This window comes from Wasmannia auropunctata, unplaced genomic scaffold (genome assembly GCF_000956235.1).
Source record: "Wasmannia auropunctata unplaced genomic scaffold, wasmannia.A_1.0 LD335976.1, whole genome shotgun sequence".
NCBI classification, from domain to species: domain Eukaryota; kingdom Metazoa; phylum Arthropoda; class Insecta; order Hymenoptera; family Formicidae; genus Wasmannia; species Wasmannia auropunctata.
In genome coordinates, this window is record NW_012026914.1 from 917879 (window position 1) to 930154 (window position 12276).

The 12276-nt window shown below is 39.8% G+C and overlaps 1 long non-coding RNA gene across 1 annotated transcript in view; it reads right to left on the reverse strand.

Annotated features, from left to right (window-relative positions):
* Nucleotides 1-328: 328 nt before the first annotated feature.
* The window catches only part of LOC105454748, a 52304-nt gene continuing 40356 nt past the window's right edge, over nucleotides 329-12276 (reverse strand). The window contains exon 3 of the long non-coding RNA XR_975043.1: nucleotides 329-806. This is a non-coding gene — a long non-coding RNA (uncharacterized LOC105454748). The remainder of the gene's footprint in view (nucleotides 807-12276) is intronic.

Sequence of the window (12276 nt, forward strand, 5' to 3'; positions counted from 1 at the left end):
ATATCTATAATATATCATTTTTTTAATCTATTGATTTTTAATTTATAAAAAGATTAATTTTTTGTGATGTAATATAACTACAAATACTACAATTTAATTCTCTTGCTCCGAAAGGCCATTATAGAAACCGCAAATCTGTTTTGTTGTATGTTTATAATAAACTATTCAACACTATTCGCCGAGACATTCTCATTTATCAATCGAAATTTCTTATAGTAGTGATAATAAATTGCGTTACACGATCATGTAACAGGCGGTATATTCTATCTATAGAAAAATGATGCTCGCGGCTCGTTGTCCCGTTCAGCGGTGGCAAACCGCTAGCGGCTAACTCCGCCGTCGCGAAAGGGTTAAGAATTAATTATCGTTAAATAAGGCAAATTTTTATGTTCTATCATTAGACATAAGTGCAAAATCTTACAGCCAGTGTCATTAAATAGTCGTTAATTAGGCAGCATGTTAAAGCAATAATGATAATGACAATAAAACATAAAACGTAATAAGACTGCATAAATAATAAGAGCACGAATTGTGAGAAGCTATAATCAATGTGAGATTTTCTTCCTCGATAAAGAAATTTCAGCTTTCAACGAGCGCTCCAGTTTTATATACTTGACAACTCACTTACTTTACTGCTTGTATATAATTATTGCGCGAGTAATAAAAGAAAAGAACAAAGTTGTGGGATTATTACCCGCTTATAGTTAGTTGCTGTAATGAGGCAATCACCTTCTTTCACCGAGACGAAATCACCTGTCAGCTAGTCGTCGACGGCAGCTGCGCCTGGTTGATCCACGGACTGCTGTCTGCGAAATAAGAGAAGAGCGTTATAATGACGATCTAAATAGTATACCAGGATTTTAATAAACAATTAATGTGTCTTTAAACAAACACACAGTCGACTATTACCATAAATTTATAAATTATATTTTCGAACAAGTAAATTATAAAATACTGTAAAATTGATGTATAATCTGAGAATTTAATAATAGAAATTCTTTTAATTTTGACGTTTTAAAAGATTTCTAAGAGAGACAGAAACAAATTGCTCACTTCACTAACTTTCATCAGATTTTGAATCATTCTGAGGTAAGATTTGACGAGGGTTTCGTATTCTTTCGAGAATTATTCGTAAACCTCAAAGTGAGTAATTTTAAAGGAGTGAATACAATTGATCTCTATCTTTGTCTCTTGACTGACCGAAGGCCCACCTGAAAATTGAAATGTCTTGAAAATGGATCACTCGTTGTCAGTTTGGAAGTGGACTATTAATAGTTACAAGCGCTTCGACCTTCGGGAAAAGGATGAGCCTCGCATGATGAATAGCGTTCAGGGAATGACAAGCCCACGTAAACGTAATATCCTTTACGTGAAAAAATATTTTCTTCTATTGGTCATTTAATTTCTTAATTTATCTCGATAATGCGTTCAAAAAAATTTTACAAATAATACGAAATTATAAATATTAATCGTTGATAAAAATTATTTTGAAAAAATATTGTCTAAAGTAAAATATAATAATTATTTAATAATTATATGCAATATTTTTGCTTAACAATATACTTCGCATTAATCTGAAAAATACAATACTAAAGTGAGTCTCAAATCGTAGAAAGCATCTTTTCTTGCAGGCTTATTTAATCGTAATTTCTACGTAGAAATTCCCCGCCTAAGGTGCGCGAAGGGCATCCAATTGAAACGTCTAAGAACGAGAGATGGATAGTTGTCACTCACACGAGATAGGTTCGACCGAGCCTAAAGTTGCCATTTTGAATTCCTCCGTGGTCAATCCCGGGGCCGAGTTTGAGGAATCGTAGGCGGAGATGAAGGCTTCACGCGGCGCGGTGGAACGAGAACGAGAGATCGGAGCTCCTCGCTGGTAGGATGGATGCCGTCGTACGTTGGTACAGGCGCAGAGGAACCGTGTAGTACGCCGACCTGTACCCCGTACATGGATACACCCTATTCTGACTGGTGGATAAACGCGGTAAGAGAGAGGCGCGGCCCACGGTATCATTTATCATTGCGGGAGCTCATTAAGGCCGAATCTGCCGCACGCTGATCGTTTGGGATTACACTTTCCTTCTCGTATCCCTTCGGCGTTTAACCCCCTACGCAACCCCGACCACCTTTTTCCTCCTTTCTTTTCCATTCGTTCGCTTCTTCTTCGCAAATAGCGCGCGGTTTTTGCTCAGCTTTCTATTGTAGAAGGAAAATGTAGCATCCACGCGTTGAAATCTCGCTATAGATAAGGCACTTGTATCGCAGCTAGAATATAATTTTTTTCCCCGAGTCTGTTATGGATTTAACATTCTTCTATGCGTAAAAAGTGCACGGAAAGAAAGTAAAACATTTTTATGTCGCACGTGCGAAAAGTTTATATGTTGAAGCACTTGATATTATTGTTTTATCCATATGCAGCTACGCGAGATGCGTTTCTTTTATTTTACGTTTTAAAATTAAAGATTTCTTTCAATATGGAGCAATCGTAGGAATTTCTAAGTCTGGCAACTTTTACAGACGCCATTTACGCGCTCATCGTTCTTCATGCTGGACTTACATGCTGACCTCACTCGGTTTTTCCAAAGGCCTCCGGCAAAATCCGACGGATGGTGCATTAGCTCGCTCGGACCAGCCTAATGACGCCACCACATCCCCATAGGGAACCTTCGTTCGCTCGTGATTTCTTCCTCTCTTCTTTCTGTTACACCAGTTCGGCCACGAGCGATCCATCACCAGGTGAAAAAAGTCTCTTTATATCGTGCTAGTAGAGATGCCGCTTGCTTCTTTCTACGTTGTCATCTATTACCGGTACTTTCTTCAGCTTCTTTCTCGTATTCGAAACTTTACAATGCGCGTTTTAAAACAAAATATCGCCTCTAATAATAATTTCTTGTCTAAAATTTTATAGAAGCCATTAAAAATATTGTAAGATAAAATACTATTTTTCATATACAATTTTATTAAGAATAATTTTATTAAAGAAAAATATAAAATTAATTAAAATCAACGAAAAAAGCTGCGTTTACAAAATCGAAAATAAGATACAGGCAATAAATAGCAGAACATTTCTCGGGTATAAAGCAAACGTACATGAAGTTATCAACATCTCTAAAGTTTTATTCGGACTTCCCTCGGTTAAGTTGTATCCCGGGCTACTCTATCGTTTTCCGGTTTTTGCAACGATACTCTCCTTACCGTGCCGGATAGCAAGCACTCGAAGTCCGTCCCTACTAGTGAGAAATGCCGCTAGTTTTATTTTGCCAGTTCCCTACGTTAGCGATTTTTCCATCACCGCGGCGAGATATTTCACCGACAATCTAAGAGTCGCAAATGGAGTCCACAATGAGGCAGAAATGGCTTGGTGCTCTGATGGCCCTCGCATTTGTCTTCACTCTGTTCCTTTCCCGTTCTCCCTCTTTCGATCTCCGAACACGCGCCTTTCACTCCCGCCTTCGCCTTTCTTGCCACCCTTGGGAAAAAGCGCGATCGACTGCTGCTGCTGCTGCTGCTGGAGTCACGATCGCTGCTCGACTAACCCCCATGCATTAAATTTCAGACAATCGTTCAGACATTAAAAAGCGCTTTCCTCGGAAGCGCGAGAATTACTCGAAATGGGCAAAGTCTTTACTGATATTAGGCGCTTCGTCGGTCTCGCTAACATTACACGTGTCCATAAAAAGAGGAGATGACAATCCAGTCTGGAAGACAAAATAGACGGCATGCAAGTCGCTCATGCCGCCACCGTAGCGGCCATAGCAAGTAACGTTTCCGCAATTATAAGCCCATCAGCGGCAAACGAAGCTTCGTGTTTTTGTGACGGCTGGCACGGAGTCGACTGGAAATAAGGCGGACAGGGAGGACGAAAGCATGAGAGATAACGCTCGTGTATTTCGTGGTGTGATACACACATATAGACGGGCACGTACACCGATCAAGGCTGGCTACTCAAGAGGCACAGCGACGCGGTAACGCGGACATTTCGTGCATCAAGGACGGTCTGATGCGATTTTAATCATGGACACCCCTCACGCTTTTTCCCCGCCCGCGGCCGAGGGCTCTGGCTGCCAACAACATTTCCAAGTCCAACCCCCTCGCCACGCCGGTGTAAAACCGATTAATTTCATTGCTCTACCCTGCGCGTGGTCGGGTAGCAAAAGAACTCCTGAAAGCCGAGTGACAACCCACGCATTCATATTTCATGACTTTTTGCTTAATCGATCTCTCTGTTAATCTTTTATTATCCGCAATTAGGGGCAAAGTAGTGAATTAATTAAGAGTGATGAACCTCTTGTTTCCGCGTTTATGTACTTATGATCGCTCGATCGTTATTCCGTCATTATTTTAAAATAGCTTCGTTTGCGCACGTGTCCCACATATAGTATCGATATAAGAAAAATTTGTCTCGAAAGAGACTCTCTCTATGCGTCGTAACAATTAATAAAGCATCGAACATTAATTCTTGGCCCGAAGCAACTGCTTTTGGATTTGTCTCGAACACATTGACTGCGACAGTTGCACAACTACCATTGTATGCGCACGGCGGAAGAGTTCAGGAAGGACAAGCCGAGTGTCACCGGCGGCCTTAGAATACAGGCAGGCGACATAAATATGCATGTCTCCGCGGGCCCATGGCTCATGTGCCGGTGATCGTTATATCTCCATCTGACCGGAGACTGGAAGGGATGGAGAGGGTTAGTGGCGGTCCGGTAATACATTCAAAGTTGGACGTAGGGACTGCAGGGACAGAAAGGGGAACGTGGCGACTCTCGGATGGTGTTGGAAAGAGGAGGAGATAGGAGAGTGGTGAAGTAGGTGGACATAGACAGAAGGGGGGCGAGGGGAAAGGCCGCGGGAGGCGGAGAGGGAGGTTTCTCGTGTTTCATTTCCTGAGCTCCTATATAACTTTGTGCTCAACTCGACACCAGATTAATAACGGCCCCACCTATCCTATTCTATCCCAACCCGAACAAGTTCGTGCTGTGTGTACACTCCGTGTGCTGTGCGCACGATGCCTGCTCGTATCACTTCTCTACTCTCCCTCTGTCTTTCTCTCTCTTTCTATCCCTCTCTCTTTCTCTTCATCTTGCACCCTCTCGCGTTCGTCCTCTTTCTCTATTCCTCTACCTGCCTTTTTCCCTCTCTCTCTCTCTCTCTCTCTCTCTCTCTCTCTCTCTCTCTCTCTCTTTCTCTCCCTCTCCCTCCCCCCTCTCTCTGTTTCTGTCTGTCGCACTGGATGCGCGACACGGTTGAAAATTCTGAACGTGTTACCGATCCATCCATGGACACCGGCACGCCCTGACAAACCGACATGCTGAAAACTCCAACGCGGCTGACCAATGCGATCCGTACGCCGAACCGGAGTAATCATATTTCATATCGCGATGGCTAACCTGTTATTTGTTGTTCGAGCACGCCGTTGTGTTGTTAGCTGATAGGCAGTATTTGAAGAAAGAAAGAATGAAAGCAATGCGTTAATCTTATTTCTAAAAGCTTTAGAGGAATAAAGGGAGGAAAAAGGGGAAAGATAGCATATTTTTAATCAAGCTCCTGTGTGTAGGTTGTAAACTATACATGATTATTAATCTAATTTGTATGAGATACGTTATCGTCGATAAGCCGTTTTATAAATGCTTTCACAGTACGCTGCATAATAAAATTGCTTATTAAATATGTAGAAAATATTATAAGCCAGCTTAATAACAGTTCTCATTATACTTGCACATTGTTAAGTAGTAGCATGAAGAAAAGAGTGCTCCATGAGTCTAAGTTACGAAGCACGTCATCAGAGTAATTTCCAAGGGGATAGCGAAATTAATCGCGAAATCACCGGATTGGCCGAATTTTTTCCTGCGTGAAATAATTACAGGCTAACTTTCCACGCGATCGCACGCGCCGCTTCTTCGGATCCGCGCTTCAATAACGCCCAGTTTGGTTTTTATTCAATCCTTATAATTTGGAAAGTGCGTGTACAGCGTTGGTCCCCCAAATGCGACACGTAATTCCTCGGTAACACGATGCTACGTATTCAGTTTTATATATTGAATTTGACTTTAATTAAATTATTTTCAAAGATATAATAATAGAAATATAAATATAGATATAGAAACAGAAAAAATCTGGAGGCTTTTAAAACAATTTTCTAGAATGTCTTTTTCAATAAGTGTGTTTTCTTAAAAATTTTTTAACAAACGACGGAAACTATCAATATTTGTACCGTCCAGTGTTCTAGATATATTGAAAGAAATCAATAAATGTATCACAAAAAATAAGAACTGTTTTAAAAATTTGAAATCTGTCTTAGATTCTCTATGTATAAGTATATGTAGTAAGATCACACGTTTTGCGCTCGATACATCTAGAACACTCAACGATTTTATAGCATGTAACCTTTTCCATTCTTCCCTGAAAATATTTTATCACGTTTCTTTCGACGCTTCATGTCTGATCTAAGTTCCCGATGATAATGGCTACATCGCGTGCAACAATTTATGTACTGTAGACACGTTATCGTGTATTGGTATATGGCGCCAATTCGATGAAACACGTCGTATTGTAGACAGACATATGAAACCGATGCTTGAGAGAACATATTCAGCATTTTGATTATATCGGTATTATATAATCAATTTATTAGATTATAGTGCATACTTAGTGCAAATAAAAATGATTACAATTTATCTTGCAATGAGATATATATATACATATATATATATATATATATATATATATATATATATCTTCAAATAATGAATCATTTAATAGATATGATCTTTTTAAATACTTTTGATAGTGTATATCTTATTTTTTTCTAATTTGACCGAATTCACATACATGATCGTGATAGCTGATTTGCATGCTGAGATTTATATACTGTAGACACGTTATTGCCTATTGGTATACAACGCCAGTTCACGTCATATCGTAGACAGACATATATATAGAAGCGGTGCTCAAGAAATACGTGTACGTATCTACCGTATGCGAGTTGCGTTGCAGAAACTTAGGGTAGAATGGAGAAGGTTATAGGCACGCGACGTGGGGAGGATATTCTAGTAATGTGCATTTGATTACAGCACATGGAACCATAACTTCGCCAGGTCAGCCATTTTAGCCGATCCCTATATTGACTATATGCTTCATAAATTCAATAAATTCACTGGATAAAGAAAAATATTATTGCATATTTATAATTATAGTATTTTAATAGTTTAAAAGTTTTTGTATAAAATTTTTTTTAGTTTATTCGAAAAATGCAGTTTATTTTTATTATATTATTGTATTATACCATATGTTACATTTATTATACGTGTAATGTTTATTAATTTTTGAATGAGTTCTGTAAATATATCGATCCAATAATATTAGAAAATATTGGACTTTTAGATCCGGTCGATTTCTTACCGTTCGTAGTAGCCGTGACCGCGAACAACGTGTGATGTTTCTACCAGATGGGATGAAGCGAAATGGGACAAGAGAAGGAGCGATAATGATGATAATGTTGATGATCGTTACCATGGCGGCGCATCGTCCATGTTAACTCGCCGTGATTTCCGCGGCTACAACTTGAAAAAGGAGACATTACGCGCGAGGAATTTCGCTAATGCGCGCCTATGATTTATTATATACGCAGTAAAATATTTGATATTATGTTATGAAATGGGATATTATAGCATTTTCGTTCTTATATTACGCCATGTAATTATATAGGCATTACAAGACGCCGCAGAGCACGCAGGCATCTGGTTTTTGTGGTGTTTTAAGTATCTAATATTACTTAGTTTGTCATCTCGAGAGCGAACACGCTATTTGCGCCGTATAATAGAATTTGTCGGTAGCAAGATCGAATGCTAAATGCGTATACCACTTTAATAGAACAGCCAAGATTTATTTGTACATTAGTCTAGGGCATTTCTCTCCGTCGTCGAGCTGCCAATATTAACACGTACGAAAGTGAATTACTGCGCATCAACATGCATTCCCAAACACATTCCCCGTGACGTATAAAAGATGATCGTCCATTAACAGGTAAATCGTACCTTGAATCTGAATGGCTCTCCTCTTCCCATCTGATTGTTGTAACTCGGCCCGCGAGCGTATAATCGTCCGCTCGCGAATGGAACCGGAACATTTTTGCATCAGCCGCGTGTCAGTGGACGGGCGAAGAGGAAACGATTTAAAGTAAGGGACATTATTTTACGAAGTCGGTTATGTATACGGCTTCAAAGCGATCCAAGACGGTAGCATGGTAAGATAGATGACGAACATTATTTTGGATATACTAACGGATGCCTGTTCTTATTAATTTAATTGCTCGCCATTACAGCATGCAATATATACACATACACATACGCACACATTGCTAATTAAACTTGAATGAAAATAAATGTACTTCGACATCGGGATCTGACCGCGGGGCCCGTTCAGGAGTGATGATATTATAATTACTGCCAAGTGGACGAAATCTATGTGTGTGCATGCGTATACAGTATATGCGTGTGTGTCATGTACGTATTTATTAAGTTAGAGTGATATAAGCATGTTGAAAAATATTTTATTCCTTCGTTTAAATCGAGATTCTTAAGCGTATCGCTTATAAGCACTTAACGCCGATATCAACGTGTAAAGCGATAATACTTTTTCGATTACGTTAGTAATTGAAATTTTTATCATTCTTACGACCTCGATTTTTATTTATCGTGTTTTTCGTTATCGTAAGATCATTTTTACGTATATATCAAAAGCTGAACTTTTCAAAATTCGATTTTGCATTAATTTAAATCCGTGTTTTAAGCATGCGCTCGGCATATGTCGCGGGACCATCGTTAAAACATTCCGAGCCACGCGAACTCACCTAGATCTGCATACTGACAGTAGCAGTCTAGTACCTAAACTCTGGCAAACCTCTGACAAGGGCCTCGGTAATGAATTCGGAAAGAGCAATCAGTAGCGCACGCCGGCAGGGATGTCTTCAGAGTCGGAAAGCAGCGCCCTGCTCTCCGGCGGCGCTCACGGAACGAGGAGGGTAAAGTAGCTCCGTTTCAGAGGCAGAGAGGAAGCAGGAAGGAAAGGGGGACGAAAGAGGGCGGATGTGACGCGGAATGATGGAGCGCGGACCGTGGAGAAAAATGAGAGTGGCGGAAAGGCGAGGGTGGAGGGACGCTGATGGATCGGTGCTCCTCCCTCCGTTGCACCCCCTCGCGGCTCTCTCTCGTTTCCAACCCCCGCCGGCTTCCACCCCTGTGAGCCACCCCACGTTCAGGCTCGCGCTCCCAGGGGTGGAAAAGCCCCGCAATATTACTCATAGTCGGTGGGCCTCGCTTTTCTCTCTGCTTCTCCCTTTCCCCCTCCCCCTCCCCCCCCCGTCTCCGTTGCTCTTGCGTAGCGCATTACGTTCGCCATACCTCCAGCCATCGTCGTCGCTACCATGGAGAACAGGGAACTCTAGGTCCAGATTATTTATTCATAGTCGATTTTCTGAAAATAACATCCATATTTGCGATTCTTTAGATCGTTATTTAGAACTTTCGATGAAAGCGCGAGGGAACGTATTCTCTTCGAAAGTAATATATCAACTGCCGCCATCGTAGCTATGCTATGCGTTCGTAATACAAAGTTAAATAGGAAGACATTTCCGTTAATAAAAAATTAATTCATTACCGCGTTACTGTTAAGGTACTTGATAAATCGTTTATTCGCTTAACCGATTTGATCTGTTAGACAATGAAGTGTGCTTTATTTATACTCATCCGTGCCCATGTCTTCAGTTAAAATCTCGATGACAATGATAAAATTCTTTTGTTATTGTTATAAAAATGTTTGCCTCACCGTGCAATCTTGCACGTTATACGACAAATCTGTTAGCCAACGAGTCACCAACAAATCCCTATATTTATTTGTCGTCTGATGCAAAATCCATACGTTTTACACCTACCTTTTTTGATCCGATAAATTATAAGCTTGCGTTGCAGCGGATTCCCGTCATCCATCTGACACGTTTGCCGAACGTATGATTGGACAACGAGCACTGATCGGAATTACACATCGCTTTTACGGTTCTGACTTTTCACTCGATCAGTAAATTTGGAAAGTATTGAACGACAGCTTAAATATAATCCTAACTAGGAACACAAGATTTATCGATACATCTGCAGTAATCCGAAACTGATTGTCATAATATCATTGAACCATTTAGTTCATATGTATGAATATTTATAGTTCTCTCTTCCCAAATTTGTGCAAATTAAATTTAACGGACAAAAAATAAAAATTTAGAAAAAGTATAGATGTGTAACAAGTTGGAATTGTTTATACATATTTTCCTTTTATTTCTAAGAAGAATAGAAGTAATAATAGTACATAAATTCTTTTTACTTTAATGACTATCGTCACGAGGATGCAGCAATTTTTTCAAATCGTCGGAAAAGTAATCAATTATGCGAATGGTTTTAGCCAAAATTACTCTCGTGACGGAACTCGTGAGGGAGGATAGTCTGACTATCGGCTAGCAGTGAGACTGAGCTTTTGCATCGTCCGCGCGATTCGGGCGGTGGCAGCACCGACCGCCATTACTCAACTATTCACTCGGTAACGCAATCATACGTCACAAAGGCCTTTCATTTGCAAGCGCATTGTGGAAACCCGGCGATATTAATTGCCGCGGCTCGTTACCCTCTCCAGTCCTCCCCTCCCCCCGTGGGAGTTCTCGACCGCCCCCGCAGCCCACATTCAGCACCTCCACCCACCATCTACCCCCCATGGCCCCACGGATCCCTCTTCCACGAACCAGAGCTCCGAATATTCCCCGTATTACGTATTCCGCTCTCATACGGTTCTGTCCTGTGTTGGCAGCAGAGCACCCCTCGATTTCGCCCCCGTGTCCCCTATGCAAACTCGTCGCACAGGCGGCTGCTTCCAAACACTCTTGCGCGCGGCAAACACAACCCCAAAAGAGCGTCTAAAATGTTCGCGGGTACAGGAGATGTTTTTTAAACACGTCATTTGTCAGATGACTCTGAATGTCACGAAACAATGATACGGTGGTAGCAGATGACGAATATTCCACATAGTAATATTTTCGTACACAGTAAAGATGAACCAATTTAAATCGTGAAGATATTTATATTATGATGTTTACAGACGGCTAATTGTAGATCAGATCTGTGTAATTTGTTTAATAATCAACAAAATGTTAACGTAAAGTAAATCGAAATATTTTAATTACAAATATATTTAGTTTCTAGTTACAAAGAATTATCCATTTCAATTACGATGATTTAATAAATGTTTATATAAAAACATTTATCTTCTAGTGAAATAAATCTTTGCTACTTTTACTGTTCGCTTGATGGAACATGACCTTATTGGGTACACAAGCGTGAAAGGTTCTCAAAGGTTCTTGTGACAAATACAAACATTTACAAATGCCGCTCCAGTCGTCATTGCAAATTAATCTTGCCATAGCGACAAGAGAATATTGCTATTTCTCATAGATGAAAAGAGCAAAGTTAAAGTTGGTTAGTTTTACACGATGTATTAATAAATGCCAATAAATAATGACAAGCTATAATGATAAAAATGAAGAGAATATATTAATTTTCGCCATTTTATTGTTATTATTATTATTATCACTATTATTATATTATCCTTTCTCATTCTCTCTTTTTCTTTATCTATACCTGTTATAATTATTTCTAAAAGTTTTCTATTTCTACAATAAAAATCTTTAATATTTTCTGTTACAATAAATTAAGTTATAAAATTAAGATATATTTAATAAAAATAAGTTTATAATTATACTTATATAATTTTAAAAAATCTAACTTTCATGTATATATATATATACGTATCTAAAATAATTCAATGTTGAATCATGACTCTTTCGGTAGATCTTATCGTATCGGAACTATCATATCATGCCGGATGACGCTTTTGAAAAATGTTGGTTGGTTACAAATACGCCATAAAGATTGAAGCGACGTGACAGATTCCAACGTGTTTGCTTTTTGAGTCTGTCGATCCTCGTCAAAGTTCGTAGGATTTCGTATAAAGCTCCATTACAGCTGCCTGGAGGAACGGAAGATAAAGGTCGGATGAAGAAAGTTACGGCAGCTGGCCCGAAAACAGCGCATTCGTAGCGACGTGAACTCGAGCGCGAGCTGTTGAGAAAAACCAATGCGTGACATTTGACAGATCGTCACTACAGCAAAGGAATGCCTCTGTTTTTCCACGCCGCTCCATCTCTCTCTCTCTCTCTCTCTAATAACTTCGTATAGC